Source organism: Etheostoma spectabile, chromosome 18, assembly GCF_008692095.1.
Source record: "Etheostoma spectabile isolate EspeVRDwgs_2016 chromosome 18, UIUC_Espe_1.0, whole genome shotgun sequence".
NCBI lineage: Eukaryota > Metazoa > Chordata > Actinopteri > Perciformes > Percidae > Etheostoma > Etheostoma spectabile.
The window spans coordinates 12,796,393-12,804,063 of NC_045750.1; positions in this window are offsets into that span (position 1 = coordinate 12,796,393).

Sequence of the window (7,671 nt, forward strand, 5' to 3'; positions counted from 1 at the left end):
GTGTATGTGTGTGTGTGTGTGTGTGTGTTGGTACGGGTTAACAGGTGCAAGTTGATCTGAGGGGAGTGAGTGGAGCGTGGAGGCCTGCAGCAGATGAGTTTGGCAAGTTTCACATCATTAGTTGCAGGTGCAGCACTCCCAACATGTGTAAACACACTCTCACACAGACACACACAGAACTCATGTCATCTAAACCTTGTTAATTATCATCCCTTAACACCAGTATGCCCACTGAAACCGCCTAACTCAACCCCATACCGCAACTCATCTGTGGTTTGACTCATTTACCAGAATGGGAGTGAATTTAACCATCAATCTGCCAGTTACACAGAAAATATATTTCCACGTACTGTACGTGTGTGTCTCAGATGTTTACGGAGATGGATCTGTCGGATGGGGAGTGGAGACACACTTATCAGTGTGTTGTCCTTGATAAGGCGGAGAAGATTTGTAACGGTTGCAGTGTGTGTCTGTTGCTCTCTCACTTACTCTGACCTCTCCTCGGCCGAGCAAGTAGGAGGAAGAGAAGAGTGGCCTTGACAGAGCGAGAGGAGGGGTGAGATGTAAAATAAGAATCAGAGAAAGAAGGAGGCCGTTGTTTCTGAGTTGCTTATTTCTTTGCCTCCACCTTTCGCTGTCATTTTCCCTCACTCTCTTTGTCAGACACACACTCCCTAAATTTCACCAGTGGCTCCGATGTCCTTGGGTGTAAATAACTATGAAATTTAGGAGGGGGAAAAAAACGTAAGGTGAACTAAAGGTGCACTCTTAAAATAGTTGTGTGCGTGGGAACAAGAATAAAATGTAACTTGCTAAAGATGACAAAGGCAACAGCTTGTGCTGTGGATGCTCTGTGAGTTCAAAATAAAGAATACATTAGTAATATAGTGGCATTGTCAGCAAGTGCATGGCAAAATACGTAGAGGACATTTTTATGAAATTGTTTTGGTTGGATCAGAACACTGAAGTCAACACACAAGTGACTGAAGATGCAGTCGTTGTAGTGGTCGGTGTAGGACATGGCACCAACAGGGCCATTACAAGTTTGTGGTAACTTCATTCTCCAGTTTGCCGTAGAAAGCAAAATCAGAACCAACTGCATTATAACTGACTACTATGTCCTGAAATAACAACAAAGATGAGTGTAATGGGGTGAATACATTGAACTACTTTACATGAAATTCTTCCAATGTGTTCTTGGTGGCAGTTTCCACATTAAAGCTCAAAGAGGGGCATGATGACACATCTCTTATTCTCATTCTTCACTCAGCCACGGTGGTTTTTGTTTTGCATATCCCAAGTCAGATTCACCCAGATGCCACCACATATCCCAAATCTAAAGTGGCAAGAGAGCAAAGGGCAGGAAACCACATGGAAGATTCTACGTCTTTGTTCTTTGCACCATAGTCCAGATTTTTATGTACATAGCCTGAATACTATATGTGTATGTGCTTATTGGGAAGGGTGTGTTTGAACAGACTGATTCATTAACAGAGATTGTAAATGGATCACAAGGAGAAATGAAGTGTTTTTTTTACTTTGCATTTTATTACCAAGTCATCAGTCAGAGGCAGTAAGCATCATAAGTTTTCCAACCAACAGTGTATCGTCTCCTCCGCTCTCTTTGTGGTCGGCCATGTTCTCGGTGCCCGCCTCTCTGCCCTCGGCTTGACATGATAAGCGCCTTCCTCATTAGTCTTTTTAATTGGTCCAAGAACAGTTGTAGTGATCCAGTCTGTGGTCTGGCCACATGCCAGCTAAAGTAAACCAACCCAATGGAAACACTGTACAGGCCAACCAGCAGATCACAGACTGCAACATGGAGTCTGCAAAAGCTTTTCATTAGACTAAAACAAATTCACAGTATGTAGTGAGGTGTTTTGCTGGAAGAATAGTAACATTTGAGCTTGTAAAATATTTCTCATGGAGCTGCTTTGTTAGATTTGTAAAACTCATCACACAAGCAGTCCATTTCTGAACACATATACTCCCTTCACGCGTTGGCCTTCTTCTTGTGCCAAAACAACTTTGACCGATCTCAATAGTGGCAAATTATTTAAAACATTTTTCCATCAGCTGTTTTTTTTTCCTTTCCAAGATGATAGCAAAACAGAACAACCTCTGATTGTGACATTTAGCCTTCTGAGGCCTTTGCTTTGCTTTTGCTCTCTGATAAATACTGAAATGTCTTTTAATGGTATTTTATTGCTAATAATGTGAACTTGTCTTTACTACTTTTTACTCTTTCTTTGTTGCTTTTCTGGTACTGTGCATGTGAGAATCGTTGAGCATGTGTGTGTGCACTTTGGCGTCTATAGCTTGCAGGGAATCCATCAAAGCTTATCATTATAAGTAAACATGACAGAGTGGACAAAATGTCTTGTGCGCCGCCGGACTTGCTATCTAACCACAAGCCATATCTGTGATGATGGACTGATGTGGCGCTGGCTTGGACTAACCAGAGTCTCAGTGTGAGAGTGGGAGTGTGTGTATGTATGAGCGCACGCACACACATACACACATGCACACATACACAAGAACACACACATCAAACGGCGTACACATGTAAACACTCAGTAAGCACACACTCAAGTTACCTTCCACAATCCCCTTATATCTTTTTCCTCTCACTGGAATACTAGCTATGCAGTACATGAAAAGTTGACTTATCACACAATCATAAATGAGCCGGCACAGTCATAATTCATATAGGAATTTATAGCTGTTATTTATTGGCCAGTGTTTGCTGGGGCTCATAGTTTCACCTATGAGTTGAGACTGTGCTTTTTCTTCTGAAAAGAGATGGTTACTGTACAGGACAAGCCTCTTTTTTATGGCAGATGAGATCAGACGGAGTGTTAAGGAGTACTAAGGGAGATTTATTAGTGATGTTAGCTAATAGTTCATGATCTGTACTCATTATCATGGCTTCCCCAAGTGTGAGAAAATAGACCTTTGTTATCATGAATTGTGGTATGTCAAGGAAGGTTATATATTCGGAGAATGAACATATGTCTTTATACTGTTCGATTTTTAGACCTTTTTCGCCCGAGATGTTTCTTGCATGTGTGTGTTGAGGTCAGCCTGTGTTCTTCTGCTTGTTACAACACCACTGATAAGCAGGGTAAACAACCATGCACTGTTTGCTCCCCTACCATGGTGTGTGTGTGTGTGTGTGTGTGTGTGTGTGTGTGTGTGTGTGTGTGTGTGTGTTGTGTGTGTGTGTGTGTGTGTGTGTGTGTGTGTGTGTGTGTGTGTGTGTGTGTGTGTGTGTGTGTGTGATAGGGTAATATTGTGCTTACAACAGTAATGTCCATCCATCCTTCAGGTTTCCTACACCGTCTGCTCCATCCTCGAGGTGTGGCTCCTGCACTGTCTGGACGTTTAGCTTTATAAGAACGAAAGCCTGACATTGATAACCTTTCCCCTGCCATTCAGTTCCGGGGTCAAAGGTCGTGGCTGCAGTGCCTCAGCTGACTTGGCAGATTGACAGTGGGTGTAGTGGCACTGGATGGTATACAGTATGGAGCCACTTCAAGCCATGTCTCCATCACTTTCATTCTCTCTCTGTCTTCGTTGACTTACTGGTGGCCAGTGTGTGTGTGTGTGTGTGTGTGTGTGTGTGTGTGTGTGTGTGTGTGTGTGTGTGTGGTGTGTATGTTTGTGTAGAGGTTCATTAACCTATAGAAGGTGGTCTTTCACTCACTCTGGACTCTCCTAGACCACCAAAGAAGAGATAAGTCAATTTCAGTCACTTTCTTGCCAAGAGTTAGATGAAAACACCATTATCATGTCTGTATGATAAATATGAAGTTAAATTCAGAAGGGAGTTACAGTAGCTTAGCTTAGCACAAAGAGTGGAAAAACGGGGGAAACAGCTCTAAAGCTCACTTGTGTACACGTTATTGCTCATCTGTAAAAAAAAAAAAAAAAATCACATAATACCAACAATTGTGGTTGGTTGGTGTTTTATTTTATACTTTAGCTAGCTGTATGTCTAAACCATTCCTAACATATAGCATAGCACATGTTACCTGTAACCTAAAATCAGTTGCTAGGAAACATCTGTTAGACATTCTGTTTTTTGTTGTTTAGTTATTAGCATAACGTTTAGTAATTTGATGTACAACATGTAGATTTTGGGAAATGGTATTGAACAATAGTTGTTATTAAACAGCATTTTAATCAAGTGTCATGTCAGCTGTGTCAACCTTATCCCTTTACCTCTTATTCTCTTCACCCAAAACAAGTAATACATAAGCAAGCTGACATAATATTACATCTGTTACAGAACTGTGACAGAAGATGTCGTTCTTAAGTGGGACTCTCAGTACTGATGGGAAATAACAACACTCTCTCAAAGATTTCGTGTCCTAATTGGTTTATTGCACAACAATCTGTCAGCATTTACATCTTCCAATAAACACGCAGATAAAAACGTTGTCAGATGGAAGATTTTTTTTAAATATAGCTGCATTTTTTTCACAGGTTTGGTTCATTATAATGAATTACGACTCTCATAATTCCTATCAATTATCATTTGTGTGACATATCCTTTTTCAGTGTTTAGGTTTTGCCGCTTCCTGCTGCCACGGTGTACTTGAAGTTATCAGTGCTTGTAGTCTAAGCTAGAAGGGTATGACGTCTGAGGAAAATGATTTTAAATTTCTCCAAGGCCTGCGCTGGGTCAGACCTTTGTGACCACAACAGTTTCAAAAGATACAAGCTAGATAGTATTTTTATCAGCACTGACTGAGCAAAAACAAGGCACTGGAAAAAATGAGAAAGGATTTTAGTTGCTGCTATCGCTACTCTATTTAAATATCTCGTTCCAACACCAGACACAATTAAAATGTGATTATAACAAGTTGTAAATATAGACTAATAATGGAGTTATTAGTTGGTACATATAAAAACACATATGCATTAGCAGTGACACAAATACAAACATGCAGTGTGCTAAAAATCTTCTTCATATTTTATTTAGTTCCTTTCCCCTTTCTCATTTTCTGTTCATCAGCAACATACATTTCCATGTGTAATTGTGGTGTGTGTGTGCCTGTGTGTGTGAGTGTGAGTGTGCCTGCGTGCCACCAAGCTGTTGGTCGGCCCTGATGGGACAGTACCGTAAAAATTCTTATATCAGTGGCTGAAATGAGACTAGCTGTGTGCTGTTCAGATCTTATATGACAGAGAGACCGGGGATGTTATAGCTTTGATGGATTTAGACTAAAATTATATAGCCCTGTCTGAGAGCCACATCTTGAAAACATTACACAGTAACGAGTCAAAGCTTTACTCAAACTCATCCTTGGCTTTTTTTGTGCTTCAAATTCTCAATCTGCCATAACGTGATTTCCTTTTTAATCTTTATGCGTTTGTGTCTGTTCTTTCAAGAAGAAAAAGCAGAAAATCAAGGGTAACTTTGCAATATAAAACTGGAAGAAAACATTAGAAATGAGGAAAGGGGAACAAAGAGCAAGAGAGGACATTTTAAAGAAGGTGGATGGGGACAGTTGGGAGGTAATCATGGCTGTCTCGTTGTTTAGTCACATGAAAGTTTCGATGGTCTTGAAGGGGGACGATGATACCCAGAGCTCTGGAGTCCCAGCCAACACAAACCCTGCTCCCAACCAATCAGTCTCCCACAATCCTTTGCTCCAAGCAGGGTAGGAAGAAAAGGGGGTGGAGAGGAGCAATACAGGATGGAGGAGGGACACACCGGCGCCATGGCGATCCCTAAGACAACTTATCTCTACTCTCACAATGATAGCGCCTGTCAAAATAGCTGCCAAGATACATAGCCAGCCAGGAACTGGTTAACTACTGCCACGTCCAATCAGAACGCCTGCAGCCAGGGTCTCTGTCTTTCCCCACCTTAGAGGGCTCTCGGGAACCAAGCTCCACAAACACACATTATCTCGGTGTCATTGCTCTCTATCTCAAGCAGGTTCAGTTCAACTAAGCATTATTGGATAGAGTGACAGGAAATCGTCACTGTGTCACATCTAAAATATACTCAAATTAATGTAATAAATTTGGAATGAATGTTGGATTTGAAGTGGTACGTAAACTGAAGAAATTATACAACACGTCAAAGACAATTATTCTACTTGAACGTTGTTTTTGTTCTTTTAAACTAGTAAAGACAAACAAACAAAAAAATGACCGCCAACCAGTCAAGTTGCAGTTTACATCATGTCTGTCCAGACTCATAGCGAAGGCTTTAGAATTTCATAAAAAGAAACAATTAAGTGTATTTTTTGGCTAAATGGAAGTAATCACTATATTGACATGTGTGATTCCAGATGATCCAGACGATCACCTGAAGCTCAATATCAGCTAAACCAATAAGTTTATGGTGGACTACAGGGACAGGAGGCCCTCTGTCCCGGTTGTCATCCCAGGAGAGGTAGTAGTAAAGAGGGTGGACTCGGGGTCCAAATCAATAAAAAACTGGACTGGACTCACAACACTGACGCCCTCTTCAGGAAGAGACAGAGACTGTACTTCCTGAGGAGAATCAGATCCTCCAGTGTGCAGCAGGCTCCTGCAGATGTTATATTAGTCTGTAGCCAGATGTTATATTAGTATGTAGCCAGATGTTATATTAGTATGTAGTATGTCCTTCCTTAACGAGCTGTTAGGAAGGACAGAGTGGAGGAAGTGGCGGAGAGGATGATGAGAACTTTGTTTTTGCACCTTTTGGATATAAAATGTCATCACTTCCTAATTTTACCCTATTAGACATAGGATTGAAATTTTGAATAATTACCATGAGTCATGGTCAAAAACCTGTTTTGCGAGGTCACAGTGCCCTTGACCTTTGACCTTTTGAAAACAACTTCTTCAATATTAAGATAGATGCTTTTAATATGGTATATGGACAGTTCTATAGGCTAGTACAAAATGCCCTCTTACATATTTTGCAGATGTCTGTTTCTTGAACCATTTGTTGTGAACTGTCGCCTCCGAGCGGTTTAAATGATAAATGATAAATACAAACAAAACAAAAAACAGAAACAAATACAAAACAAGTATTGTTATTTTTCAGACATTAGGCTAATTCATTTATTCAGGTTAAACTGTTAATAAAATTACTCAAAATCATATCTACACTAATAGATCATATGCTTTACACATTGTTGATGAAGCCAAAAAGGTTTACTCATTAAACAATTAGCAGAGGCGTTACAAAAACCCAAAGGTAGAATATCAAGAGAGAAGCATTAAGGACAATATCATCACATTTTGGGCTGCTATTTTGCAAAAATAAAATTAAACTACAAACATTGGTAACGTTGATATTTATGGCCATTAGCCGTAAAATAGAAATATCCAAATATAATAGGGGACTTTATAATATTTAGTAGCTCTAAACCTATAATATAGTACCTTCTCTCTAGTCGTGTATTGCACTGTAGGGTATGATTTGCGATTTTGAGCATTATAAATAATATTTACTTGACTTGAGATAATTACAGCTGTTGCTTTGAACCATGCATGCACGATGTCGGCCAATCTGTGGTGTATTAACAAACTATTTCCACTTCCGCTTTTTTGGCCAGATAAGCCACTAACTCAATGAAGGAGTGACGAGTGTAAAGGGATTTTAGTTTGTATGAAAGAAAAGTAGTTCCCTGACCGGGAATCGAACCCGGGCCGCGGCGG